Source organism: Rhinolophus sinicus, chromosome 8 (assembly GCF_057876585.1).
Source record: "Rhinolophus sinicus isolate RSI-liver-muscle chromosome 8, RSI-T2T, whole genome shotgun sequence".
Taxonomy (NCBI): domain Eukaryota; kingdom Metazoa; phylum Chordata; class Mammalia; order Chiroptera; family Rhinolophidae; genus Rhinolophus; species Rhinolophus sinicus.
In genome coordinates, this window is record NC_142508.1 from 77704065 (window position 1) to 77716612 (window position 12548).

General features: G+C 39.7%; 1 protein-coding gene and 1 pseudogene across 4 annotated transcripts in view; both read right to left on the bottom strand.

The window, feature by feature from the left end:
• TENT4B (terminal nucleotidyltransferase 4B) overlaps positions 1–12548 on the bottom strand; it is a 46465-nt gene that overhangs the window by 30246 nt on the left and 3671 nt on the right. The gene's annotated exons all lie outside the window — the stretch shown is intronic.
• On the bottom strand, positions 6323–12036 carry LOC109447698 (proteasome subunit beta type-4 pseudogene; annotated as a pseudogene).

The following is a 12548-nucleotide window of genomic DNA, read 5'->3' on the forward strand; positions in this document are numbered from 1 at the left end:
AACTGTAAACTTTAAATGAGTGGATTATACAGTGTGTGAATTATATTTCAATAAGGCTATTACTGGGGGGGGGGGGGGGGGGAGGGAAGGCAGGAAGCTGCCGTTACAGCCCTGAAAACATTCTGCCTGAACTTGTATGTTACCACAAAGCAAAATAAGAGGAATAGGAGAGTCTACAAGTCAATAAAAAGAAGATTTATATATCTATCTAGGTAATGAATGACTTACACAAACTCTAAATAAAACAATTTAGTGCATGGACCAAGGTAACAAGCAAATCGTTACCCTTTTTGAAATACTGAAAACACTTGCAGACAACACTATATTGGGACCCAAAGCGGACCTAGGAATCCTGGCTACCACTTATCTAAGGCATTCAGAGCTTTTAAGGTAAAAACAATCTAACCCCAGGGTCCCAATAGCTCCTCACAAGTCACCAGACGTGCAGGAATCTACACCTGCCCATCTCAGCCCCTCCTGGGCACTGCTGGTTTCACAGGATAACCTTCAAGCATCCACAGCCGGTCACAAAAAAACCCGTTTTACCATTCACTTCCTCACCAATGACACATATTACATGTCCTTCCACTGACCATTACTCAGGGAGCCCTGTTCCAATTTATGGAAAAAGTCACATAGATCTGAAGAACTCTTCGGCATTCTTGCATGGAAGACACCGCCACCCGTTTCTGGAACTGCGGAATTGTTCACCTTACCGCGTCCCCGGGCTGTGATCTGGCCGCGGACGAACAGCCAGTGTTCTGATTCGAGGGTGCCAGGTCCCCTAGGCCTCATTTTCAGATAAGAAAGTGATAAGCACGAGAAGAATGAGAACACTAACACACTAGTGAACCTTCAAAGCAGAATGACACTATTGCTAACACATTTACACACGTACCTCACAACACAAAATGTGCCAACAATCCCATGGGGCAAAAATCTCAGAACCACTGTCCCAAGACAACAATAAGTAAAACAATAAAACCTAAACTACTTGGGGGAGGAGAAAGGAGCCTGGGACGCTCTCAGAACAGTGGGACCAGTTTCCCGGATGCACTGCTCACCCTCACAGTCTTTCTGGTAATATACAATAAACCAGCGATCTTATTTTGAGGAACACAGATGGAGAAGCTAGCTGAAAATAAACAACACTTTGTAGAAGTCTGCTTCTAGCACTTTATTCACAATAGAAAACAGAAAGAACTCAGATGTCCAACAACAGGAGTGCTTAAGTAAACCGTGGTATATTGAGGAAAATATAGCTACTGCCCTCCAAAGCTACATTTGTAAACTATGGAAATACAGGGAAAGATCGTGCCAAATGTAAACTAGAGCAAGCATTGAGACCTTTCATGTTGATGACAATTGTTTTTAAGAATGGATCTTTTACAATGACGTAAATAAGAGTCGATAGACTAATACACAGTTGATACCTTATAATGAAGAGCTTTGAAACGGCATGTCTGTCGTTATTTTACAGTCAAGTTGATCAAACATACAAGAAAAATTATTAAATATACAACTCCAAGTTTGTAACACTAGTATGAAAGGCAAGCACCAAAGAAAATGCAGAACACATGAAATTCTCCTGGTGTTTCTTGCTGTTTTGACACAATTATCCTGACAACCATAATGTTAATCCTCTTCACATCACTAACCTAAGTCAGCCTTTTTTATAAATGTGTCCAAGTCGGCACCCAGCACTGGGCACTGGGCAAACACACACTCAGGGTCTGCAGAGCAAACCGAAATCACTCCTCACATTCCTGACAAAACAAAAAACTGACACGTGCTCTGCCACTCTGTGTTTTCACTAAATATGTGGAAGTCCAGCAAATTCTCCTGAGTCCCCTCCGCAACTCCATCACCTCTGCACAGCCCGCAGGACAATTTAGCGTTTAACTACCCCCCCACCCCCCCACCCCCGCCCCAGCAATCACAGCACATGCGCACACGGAGGCAAGCGCAAGAATGCTCCCTGCAGCTCTGGAACAGAAAACCCTGGAAACAAACTTTGTGTTCGTCAATGGGAAAATGGCTTAAAATACAGTTGAATTTTATATAGCACTTAAACTGACATGAAAAAATTTCCAAGATATATTAAGTGGAAAAAAGCGAAAGTTCCAGTCTACCCAGTAGGAAAAGTTCTGGGAGGATCCACGACACACTGAAAACCATCACTACCTCCCAGGAAGGAGCCCGGCTAGGAGGGTGGTCACGTGAGACCCCTGACTTCTCTGTAACGCTTTTAAGTTTTTAGAATGAGAATAAATTCATGCCTTATTTACATAACAAATATTTAAGAAAATTGCATGTGACTTATACAATATTCCATTAAGGAAATTTGAATTCACATGAACGCAGGAGTAACTGACAAAGGGCATGGAAGGCACACTGTCTTCACATTTAAATGCACAAACACACTTCCCTCTGTACCTCTCCAACATATAAATACTCTTCCTTGCTTAAAAACAAATCCAGACCCCCCTCACCAGCCCGAAAAGGAAAAAAAGCACTTTTAGTACAAGACAAAAAGATGTTAAAATCTTATACTAATTTCAAATACCTTAATAAACATTTTTACTTTTCATCCAACAAGCAATAGTGTTACAAGCCTGAGCCAAACTTCACTTCATTAAAATGATGTCTGGTTTTAATTGATACAGGGAAGTTGGTGGGGAGGCAAAGCTTTTCCACCTGGACCGGAACAGCAGAGGGCCTCCAGTACCTCATCTCCCTCTGAGTAGCAGGCCCTTATAGCACTGGGGTCTGAGGGTTCTGAGCTCCCCAGGGAATTTTGACAATCAGCAAGGTTTGGGAGCCCATGCTTTAAACGATCCTTTTAAGCAGTGCTTCTCAACTTGTGCTGCATCTGATTATTATTTTTTAAAATGTATGTGAGAGCCACCACCCCCTACTGACCTATTAAATCAGAAACTCTGAGTAGTGGGCACCTGTCATCAGCATTTTTTTTTTAACTTCCTCAGATGGAAAACCCTGCTTCGAAGTAACCAGTTTAAGAGTCACCCTTATCAAGCTCACTGCACAGGCTGTAGGAAACAGCGGCACGCCAGGGGAGGAAGTGAACACCAAGCCCCGGGTTTATTTGAAATCACAGGTTTAGGCTGATAGGACCAGACTCTTGGTAACTGACATCTGTCAGTGGTAAGAAGCCCTGGTTTCAGGTAAAGATGAAGTCACTGCACTAGCTGTGCAACTTTTAGGTAAAGTCTTTTAACCTCTCTGGGGTTCGAATTATCAATTTTTTAAAAAAGAATTGGAATAAATGACCTCTGAAGGTCCTTTGATCTCAAACCCCACAATGGTTCTACCGTGTGGCTACAAATCGAACAAGTCCATAAGCAGAGGGTCCCTGAATAAACAAACAAACACCTTCTGCAAGTGTGAGCGTCATCACGTATACAATTCTCTGCTGATCTACATAAAAAGCTCATTCCTCATCACACCACAGGAAACCTAACTGAACATAGTTATATTCTAGCCGATCAGTCACAAATGAAACTTAAGTCGTGTAAGTGCCCAAATAGATACAAACATTTAGAGTAAAAGGAAAATTTTAAATAACTCATATTAACCTTTTTCTTGTCAACATCCTGATTTTTAAACCTGTTTTTCTATTTTTTAAAAATTGTGGTAAAATATACATTTTATGTTTAAAATTTACCATTTTAACCATTTTTAAGAGTACAGTATTATGGCATTAATGTGTCCACACTGTTGTGTAACCTTCCCCACTATCCATCTACAGAACTTTTTTTAAACCACTTGTTGACGTATGATTGACATGTAAAATATTTAGTATTTAATGTATACAACTTGGTAAGTTTGGGGACAAATATGAGTACACACTTGAGAAACCATCACCACCATCAAGGCCAGAAACACATCCATTGCCTCCCAAAGTTTCCTCCTGCACCCTTCATTTTTTATGTGCATGGTAAGAATACATAACCTAAAATCGACCCTCTTAGCAAATTTTAAGTATACAATACAGTATTATTAGTTATAGGTACTATGCTGCGTATAGATCTGCAGAACTTATTTATACTGCACAATTAAAACTTTGATCCAGAACTTCTTAATCTTCCCCAAATGAAACTCTGTACCCATCAAACACTAACTCCCCATTCTCTTCTCCCTGAACCCTTGGCAACCACGGTTCCACTTTCTGTCTCTATGAAACTGACTACTCTCTAGGTACTCATAGAAGTAGAATCATTCAATACCTGTCCATGGTGACTGGCTTTAAACTTTGCATGTCCTCAAGTTCCATTCATGTCATAGCACGTGTCAGAATTTCCTTCCTTTATGAGGCTGAATAATATTTCATCGTGTGTACATACTATTTGTGTTTATCTACTCATCCATCGATGAACACTTGGGTTACTTCATCCTGACTGTTTTAACTGTATGTTTTTCTGAAGTCATAAACAATAAAGATGAGAGAACTTTACATCATCAGGATTTCTTTACAAGAAAAACAACATAAGCAGACCACAATCTGGGCCAGAAAATATACCTTAACAAATTTAAAAGAATAAAAATCATGCAAAGTATGCTCTCCGACCACAATAAAATCAAACTAGACATTAGTAACAAAAAGATGGCTGGAAAAATCTCAAAATACAGTATTTGGAGATTATATACATAATACTTGGAGATTAAATAAAACATTGGTCAAAGAAGAAGTCTCAAGACATCTTCCTAACTAAATAAAAATGAAACTATAACTTATCAAAACTTGTGGGATACAAATAAGCCAGACGGAGAAAGACAAACACCATATGACTCACTTATATGTGGAATCTAAAGAACAGAATATACAAACAAACAAAAAAGAAATAGACTCAGAGATATAGGAGAAAAGAAAAACTGAGGGTTCCTACTGTGTTTCCCCGAAAATAAGACCTAGCCAGACAATCGGCTCTCATGCGTCTTTTGGAGCAAACAATGTAAGACCCAGTCTTATTTTACTATAAGGCCGGGTGTAATGTAATGTAATGTAATGTAATGTAATGTAATGTAATATAATACTGGGTCTTATATTAATTTTTACTCCAAAGGACGCATTAGGGCCGATTATCTGGCTAGGTCTTATTTTTGGGGAAACACGGTAGGTGGGAGGGGGGTGGGGATGGGAGGAGAAGGTAAAGGGATTTGAAAGTACAAATTAGTAATCACAATATAGCAACGGGGATATGAAATACAGTTTGGGGAATATAATCAATAATGTTGTAAAGATTTTGTAGGGGGTCAGATGGGCACTTGTTTTATTAGGGAGACCACTTCACGGACAGTGTAGATGCCTGATCACTGCACTGTACACCTGAAGCAGAATAATATGGAATGTCAAGTGTAATGAAATATATGTGTGTGTATATATATACATATATATGGTCACGGGATGTGGAGCACAGCATAGGGAATAGAATCAGTAGAATTGTAACAGCTGTATACGATGTCAGAGGGGTAAATTGGGGAGGGGAGTTATAACTTTGTGAGGGTGTAGATGTGTAATTATTATAGTTTTCTACACTTGAAACTACAAAAAACAACAACAACAAAACAAAAAAACAACTTGTGGGATACAAGGAAAGCAATGAATGCTTAGAGGAAAATGTATAGCACTGAATGCAAATATTAGAGAGATCTGAAAATCAGATCTAAGTTTCTACTTAGGAAACTAAAAATAGATGAGCAAATTAAATTCAAAGTAAGGACAAGAAAATAAATAATTAAAATTAGTGAAAATCAGTGAAAAGAAATCAATAGAGAAAAATCAATGAAAAGAAATCAACAGAGAAAAATCAATGAAACCAAAAGCTGATTCTTTGAAAAAAACCAATAAAAGTGATACACCTCTACCCAGATTAACCAAGGGAAAAAAGGAGATACAAATTACTAATATAAGAAATAAAAGAAGGGCCATTACTACTGGGCATATGGACATTAAGAGGATAATAAAGGAATATTATGAATGACTCTATGCCCACAAATTTGATAACCTAGGCGAAATAGACCAATTCCTTGAAATAGACAATTTTCCAGAATTTACACAAAAAGAAAAGCGCAATCTGAATAGGCCTATACCTATTTAGGAAACTGAATCAATAACTATTATAATAACCTTCTAAAACAGAAAGCACCAATCCCAGATTGGTTCACTGGTGAAATCTACCAAAGGTTTAAGGAAGAAATTATCTCAATGTCTACAATCTCTTCAGAAAACGGGAGCAGAGGAAATATTTTGTAACTCATTCTATGAAGCCAGCACTTTCCTAATCCCCAAACCAGACAAAGGCATTACAAGAAAAAAACTACTGACCAGTATCTCTCATAAACACAAATGTAAACCTGCTGAGCAAAATATTAGCACACTGAATCCAACAATGTACAAAAGGAATTCTACACTGTGACCAAGTGGGATTTATTCGAGGTATGCAAGAGGTCAACATTCAAAAATAAATTTATGTAATCAACAGGCTCAAGAACAAAATTCTATGATCATATCAACAGAAACAGAAAAAGCACTTGAAAAAACTCTAACACCCAATCAAAAGCTCTCAGCAAACTGAAATGGGAGTTCCTCAACTTGACAAAGAACATATACAAAAATCCTACAGTGAACATCATGCTTAATGACGAGAAAGGAGATGTTTTACCACTAATTAAGAACAATGCAAGATGTCTGCTCTCACCATTCCTATTCACCATCATATTGGAAATTCTAGCTAATGCATTAATACAAGAAAAGGAAATGAAAAGGGTACAGATTGGGAAGGAAATAAAACTGCCTTTCTTTGCTAATAATATGATTATCTATGTAGAAAATCCCAAAGAAACAACAACAAAAAATTCCTGGAACTAATAAGCCATTGTAGCAAGGTTGTAGGATACAGAACATTAATAAACAAAAGTCAACTGCTTTCTCATACACCAGCAAGAATCAATTGGAATTTGAAATTTAAAATGCAAGACCATTTGCATTAGCATCAAAAAAAAAAAAAAAAAAAGGAAATACTTAAGTATAAATCTAACAATGTTTTCAGATTCCACATGTAAGTGAGATCCAACGGCATCTGTCCTAGTCTGACTCACTTTACTTAGCATTATGCCCTCAAGATCTATCCATGTTGCCACAAATGGCAGGATTTCATTCTTTTTTATGGATGAATACTATTCCATTGTGCGTGTGTGTGCGCGCGAGCGTGCACACACACTGTTCCAGAAAAATGTATACACATTTTAAGAAAAAAACTGTATTAAAATTACGCTGATGGAAACCACTTTGAGCATCTCTTGTAATTGCAGAAGTCAAACGTGACTTGTATTCATCTTGTTATTGGTATATATTGAGTATTACAATTTTAATAGTTTTTTCCTTTCTTAAAATGTGTATACATTTTTTTTGGCATCCACTACTGTATATAATGCTGCAATGAACATGGGGGTGCAGGTATCTTTTTGAGTTAGTGTTTTCATTTACTTCAGACAAATATATGTATGTAAAAATGTGCGCGCGCGCACACACACACACACACACACACACACACATGCATATATGCTTTTTTTGGGAAGTCTACCTTTGAACCAGCCGAGTTCAAAGCTGGAAGAAGGGTACAACTTCAGTTCTAGATAATCCACATGTATTTCATTTAAAGGCACTGATCATGTGGGCAATATCCCCATTGGTTTCTGCAGACAGCGGTCTCTATTTCAATACCTTTTTGGGTTATAGTGGCGATTTGAAACCGTTATGAGAATGCACATCTCGAAATAGTACAGCCCTCGCATGCAGCGTTCCACCAGCTCTGGGGCCTCCATCTGGCTCAGCCCTGGCTCCTTCTCCAGAATGTCTTGCAGCAAAGGCTGAGCCAAGTATGCACCAAAACCAGTGGCCAGTGAAGGGGCCTCATAGGCTACCCCAAGCATGCCCACACAACCCAGAAAGCTCTCTCCATCAGAACAGCCTCTGCTGACCATGGTGGTCCACGCAGGGTTCAGCTTGGAACGGTGGCTGTACATGGCGCTGGTCAGCCATGGGTGAATAGCTCTAGGGCTATAGCCGTGCCCATCTCCCAACAACTCCTCATCAATCACCATCTGGCTGAGAACTTGCTTCAAACATTGGAAATCAGCGTAGTCTCCAGAAGCACCCAGCTGTTGTTGACTCGCATAGTGGGAGAGACGTTGGGGAAACACGCCAAGGAGCCGTAGGAGCCCAGCACATCTGCTGCCATCACCACTCCACCGTCAAACTTCATGCCCAGGACTGAGGTCCTGGTCACCAAGGGATTCCATGGGCACAGAATTGTACCCCCATAAAGCATGGATGCCGGGTCCAAGAAGGAACTGGGAGTGGGTGGAATGCGGTAAAACTGCTGGAGGGCAAGGTGGTGGGGGGACAGGGACGGGGGGGGGGGGGGGGCGACCCCACCCAGAGTCCAGAAAGCGACTCCCAAAACACTTCCACTTAGTCACGGCAGCAGAAGAAATCTGCACCACGTTTTCTTGATCATTCATCCCTTGATGGACACTTGGGTTGTTTTCATGTCTTGGCTACTGAAATGAACATGGGGGTGCAGGTATCTTTTTGAGTTAGTGTTTTCATTTACTTCAGACAAATACCCTGTAGTGGAACTGCTAAATCATATGATAGTTCTACTTTGAATTTTTTGAGGAATCTCCATATTGTTTTCCATAGTGGCTCAGCCAATTTACAGTCAGTTCCACCAGCATGCTCAAGAATTCCGTTTTCTCCATGTCCCCGCCAACACTGGTTACAGCCTGTCCTTTTGATAAGAGCCATTCTAACAGGTGTGAGGTGATTTTTTTTTTTAAAAATTCTTTAACTTGGAAAAAACATTTTTAAGTATACCCACAGTAGGAGCCCATACTGATAAAAAGAACAAAGGAAATTATATATATGCATATACATACACACACATATATACACACGCACACATTAAAAAGTCTAAAACTATTTAGAGTAGCTATATCCTGGTAGTAGTACTAGAGGGGCTATATTTTTCTTCCTTTGGTTTAGCTGTATTTTCTAGATTTTGACAATTAGCATTCATTAGTCGTATGTAAAATACGAGTATATGTTGATTTTAAAAACCAGTATTCTAAGGAAGAGTGGTATTGACACCTCATACAAAGAAGAAAATAAAGAGTGAATAACGTCAGGGAATAAAGACACCAAAATTTCAAACCTCATCAAAGACCTAACACTTTATTAAATCCAAATGACTAGAAATTAACTTGTAAAACTCTACAACCACTATCCTAATGGATTCATATTCCTGTTTTGGCAAAAATTTACAATACTTTAATGGTCCTAAAAAGTTACGTTATTTCGATAAAATTAAAACAGTGACTACAAGGAGCTAGTAAGGGAAGAATAAGAGATCAAGTCCCATTCTCAGGTCAGAAACTGATTCCAATGAAACACAGTTCATTCTAGAATAGATTTGCAGATAAAAATATTTATTCTACAGTCTGAAAGCATTGTTCGGATGTAAAAATACTGTAAAATAACTTCACTACCACCACCAAACAACATTAACCACAGGCTTACTCCCCCAAACAGAGCCAACAGAAAAGAAAGTTTATTCACAACACACGATAGAGCAGGACTTGAACTTTTGAAAGCCACTTTGCAGTTATCGTTTTGTATCTTTTTAGAAAATGAAAATAAGGTTCCACTTTATACTAGTTTCTAAGAAAAAGACATGTAATGGAAATACTGCAAATTACTTCAAAGATAAAACAAAAAGTTAGAATGATACTGCTAAGAATAAAAACAAAGTAAAACTTGAAAATTAAGGCCCTTTTAAGTCATAATTTTACACACACTACACAAATGAGTGTATATAAAGCTGGTGAAATCTGAATAAGGCTATGGATTGTAATAATGTCAATTTCCTGGTTTTGATATTAAACTATAGTTATGTAAGATATTATCATTGCACCAAACTAGGTGAAGGGAACACGGGATCTCACTGTACTATTTTTTGCAAATTTCTGTGAATCTGAATTACAAAAGAAAAAGAAAAAAAATTAGATGGGGCTATGCATGAGTAGGTTAATATAACAAAAAGGAAAGGTTTAACAAAGCATTTGGAACATGACAAAAAGGCCACCATGAGCACTTTGATTTTATTGAGCAATTTGAAAACAGGTTTCTACACACTGTTCAAACTACTTCAGCGGAAAGCAAGGTTTGCACTAGAATTCCTGAGTTTAGGTACCTGATACTTACATGACACCTTATGCACACGGCAAGATTTTTTTTTCATACTTTAAATGGTTCAAGCAAATATGGAGCCAATGCACAACATAAACGGCTTCACGTGGAGTTTTTCCCCAAAATCTTTAACTCAAATTTCCATATGGCCCTAAGCCCTGAGCATACCAAAGTCTCTTATGTCATCCATAACTTACCGAGTGGAAATAAATGTATCACCTGCTGTTTGGGTCCAAATTAACGAAAAGTCTAGCATAAGGCCATCCTCACCTTCAATAAACATTAACTTAGAAAAAAATAATTCTGGGTCATTTAAAAAATGGCAAAGTGAATTTGCAGCCTTTGTAGGGGTTCTGAGCCCCTAGTGAATATTCTGAGGGGTAGAAAGAACATTCTACTGACGGTCCTCTGAATCTCTCAAGCTGGACCCTAATTCTTCAGATAAGCATCCTCTGTGGCCTACAACCCTTGCAAAATTACTCCATACCTATGCGTGCTAAGTGATTAATATACACGGTACGGTCTCGAGTGCCGTGGGTGTGATCCTGAAATAGTTTCCTCCACTAAATGTTACTCTAATGGATTCAACAGACGGGAGAATAGTAAGCTGAGTGAAATCATACACCAGCTTGCTTTTCTATTTTCCATTCGAAAAAAAAAAGGCTTAAATTTGCTCAGCTTCAGCAGGTAAAAGAGTATCAAACCCAACCATCTGAGCAATCCAGTTATCAGCAAGGGTGCCCCTGAATTTTCTTCCCATGGACCCTTGTGCACTCCTAACACTAGGATGCATCGTAGGGGTTTCATGGAGGAAGCTGTGATGTAAGGCCATGCAGCACAGTACGGCCAGGATTGTGCTAACACACCAACCCCCAGCCTTAGACTTTTCTTATCCCTTCGCATCCTTCCTTTCCTGCAATATACTAAACCTTCTGTGTGAATCCAGGTAGACTCCAAAACGCTCTATTCACTCACTGTTTCAACAGCTAAAAACTTAATGGAAGTTGAAAAAGATTCCACACTGAAATGCCAAGGATTCTGACAGTGGTTACCAGTGACAGTGGTCACAACTCCCAGATTGTGGACAGAAGCTGAGTTGTGGCCTGAAAGCAACTTAGTTGAACACGGTATAGATTTGGGGCAATTCTCAAATACGATTTATACTGTTAGTATAGAATCTACACTGCAGAAACATTAATGTCTTCTTGAAAGCACATTTCAGTACCCAACGCTGCCAAATTCAATAACCTGAAGGTTCTAGTTCACTAAAGAATGACTGTGGCTACCTTGCAAATGCACAAAAATCATTCCAAGAGCAAGCACGTAGAATTAGGCCTCTACATTCTCTCATTCCATGTTACAGCGCTGATCGCTTTGGAGCCCAGCACTAACAGCAACCCCACCGGTCACACTGTGTAGAAATCGGCAGAAAAGGCCACAATGCCAGTGCTGAAGAATAGCGCCAGCATCTTGGGCTTCCTGTGACAGAGGGCACACTGTACAGACGGAAGGACACTGGCCCACTGCAGTGAACACAACTACATCTGAGCCCCCACATTGCAGCTCCCTGCTGGACAGTTCCACGTAACCCTCACCGTACCTTCTGCTCCAAACCAACAGTCCCAATCCTCGTTTCAACAATAATACCAAGGTTTCCCCCGTCACTCAAGGTCAGGCTGTAGGGTGGTAACTAAGTCCATGACACGAATCCCAATCCTCGCCATCCTTCCTTTGAAGTGCCACTCACATTCATTCTTCTGTCCCATCGCCACCACCCCAGTTCAAGAAATTATTCCTTAAACCCAAGAGTCCCCATGGGGTCTTCTTGATGTCCCACAGTCAAATGTGTACTCCAAAACATTATTTTAAACAAGTCATCCAAGCCTTGAAAAAAATATCTCCAGATCTGGCAGCGTGGCCAACGCAAACCTTTCCTCATGAGCTTGGACAAGCACCAAGCACCTTTCACAAGAAGCCTCTGGGGCTCCAACCATCCAACCAAGGACTCTGAATCTCTGTAAGTTTCTTGTGTTTGCTACTTTTGTCATCACTTATTTCGCCATGGTGATCAACAATGAAACCTTTGCAAAGAAGGGGGCTTATGGCTCGTTCTCAAGGACACCCAGAAGGAGCTCCAAGCAGACTGCTTCCTACACCACAGCGAGCCTTGGAGGGAAACAAATCCCAGGAAAACGAGTAAGTGTAAAAGCAACTTTTAAAGAAACAGAAAGTGGGCTGGCCCGGTGGCTCAGCAGTTAGAGCTCCATGCTCCTAACTG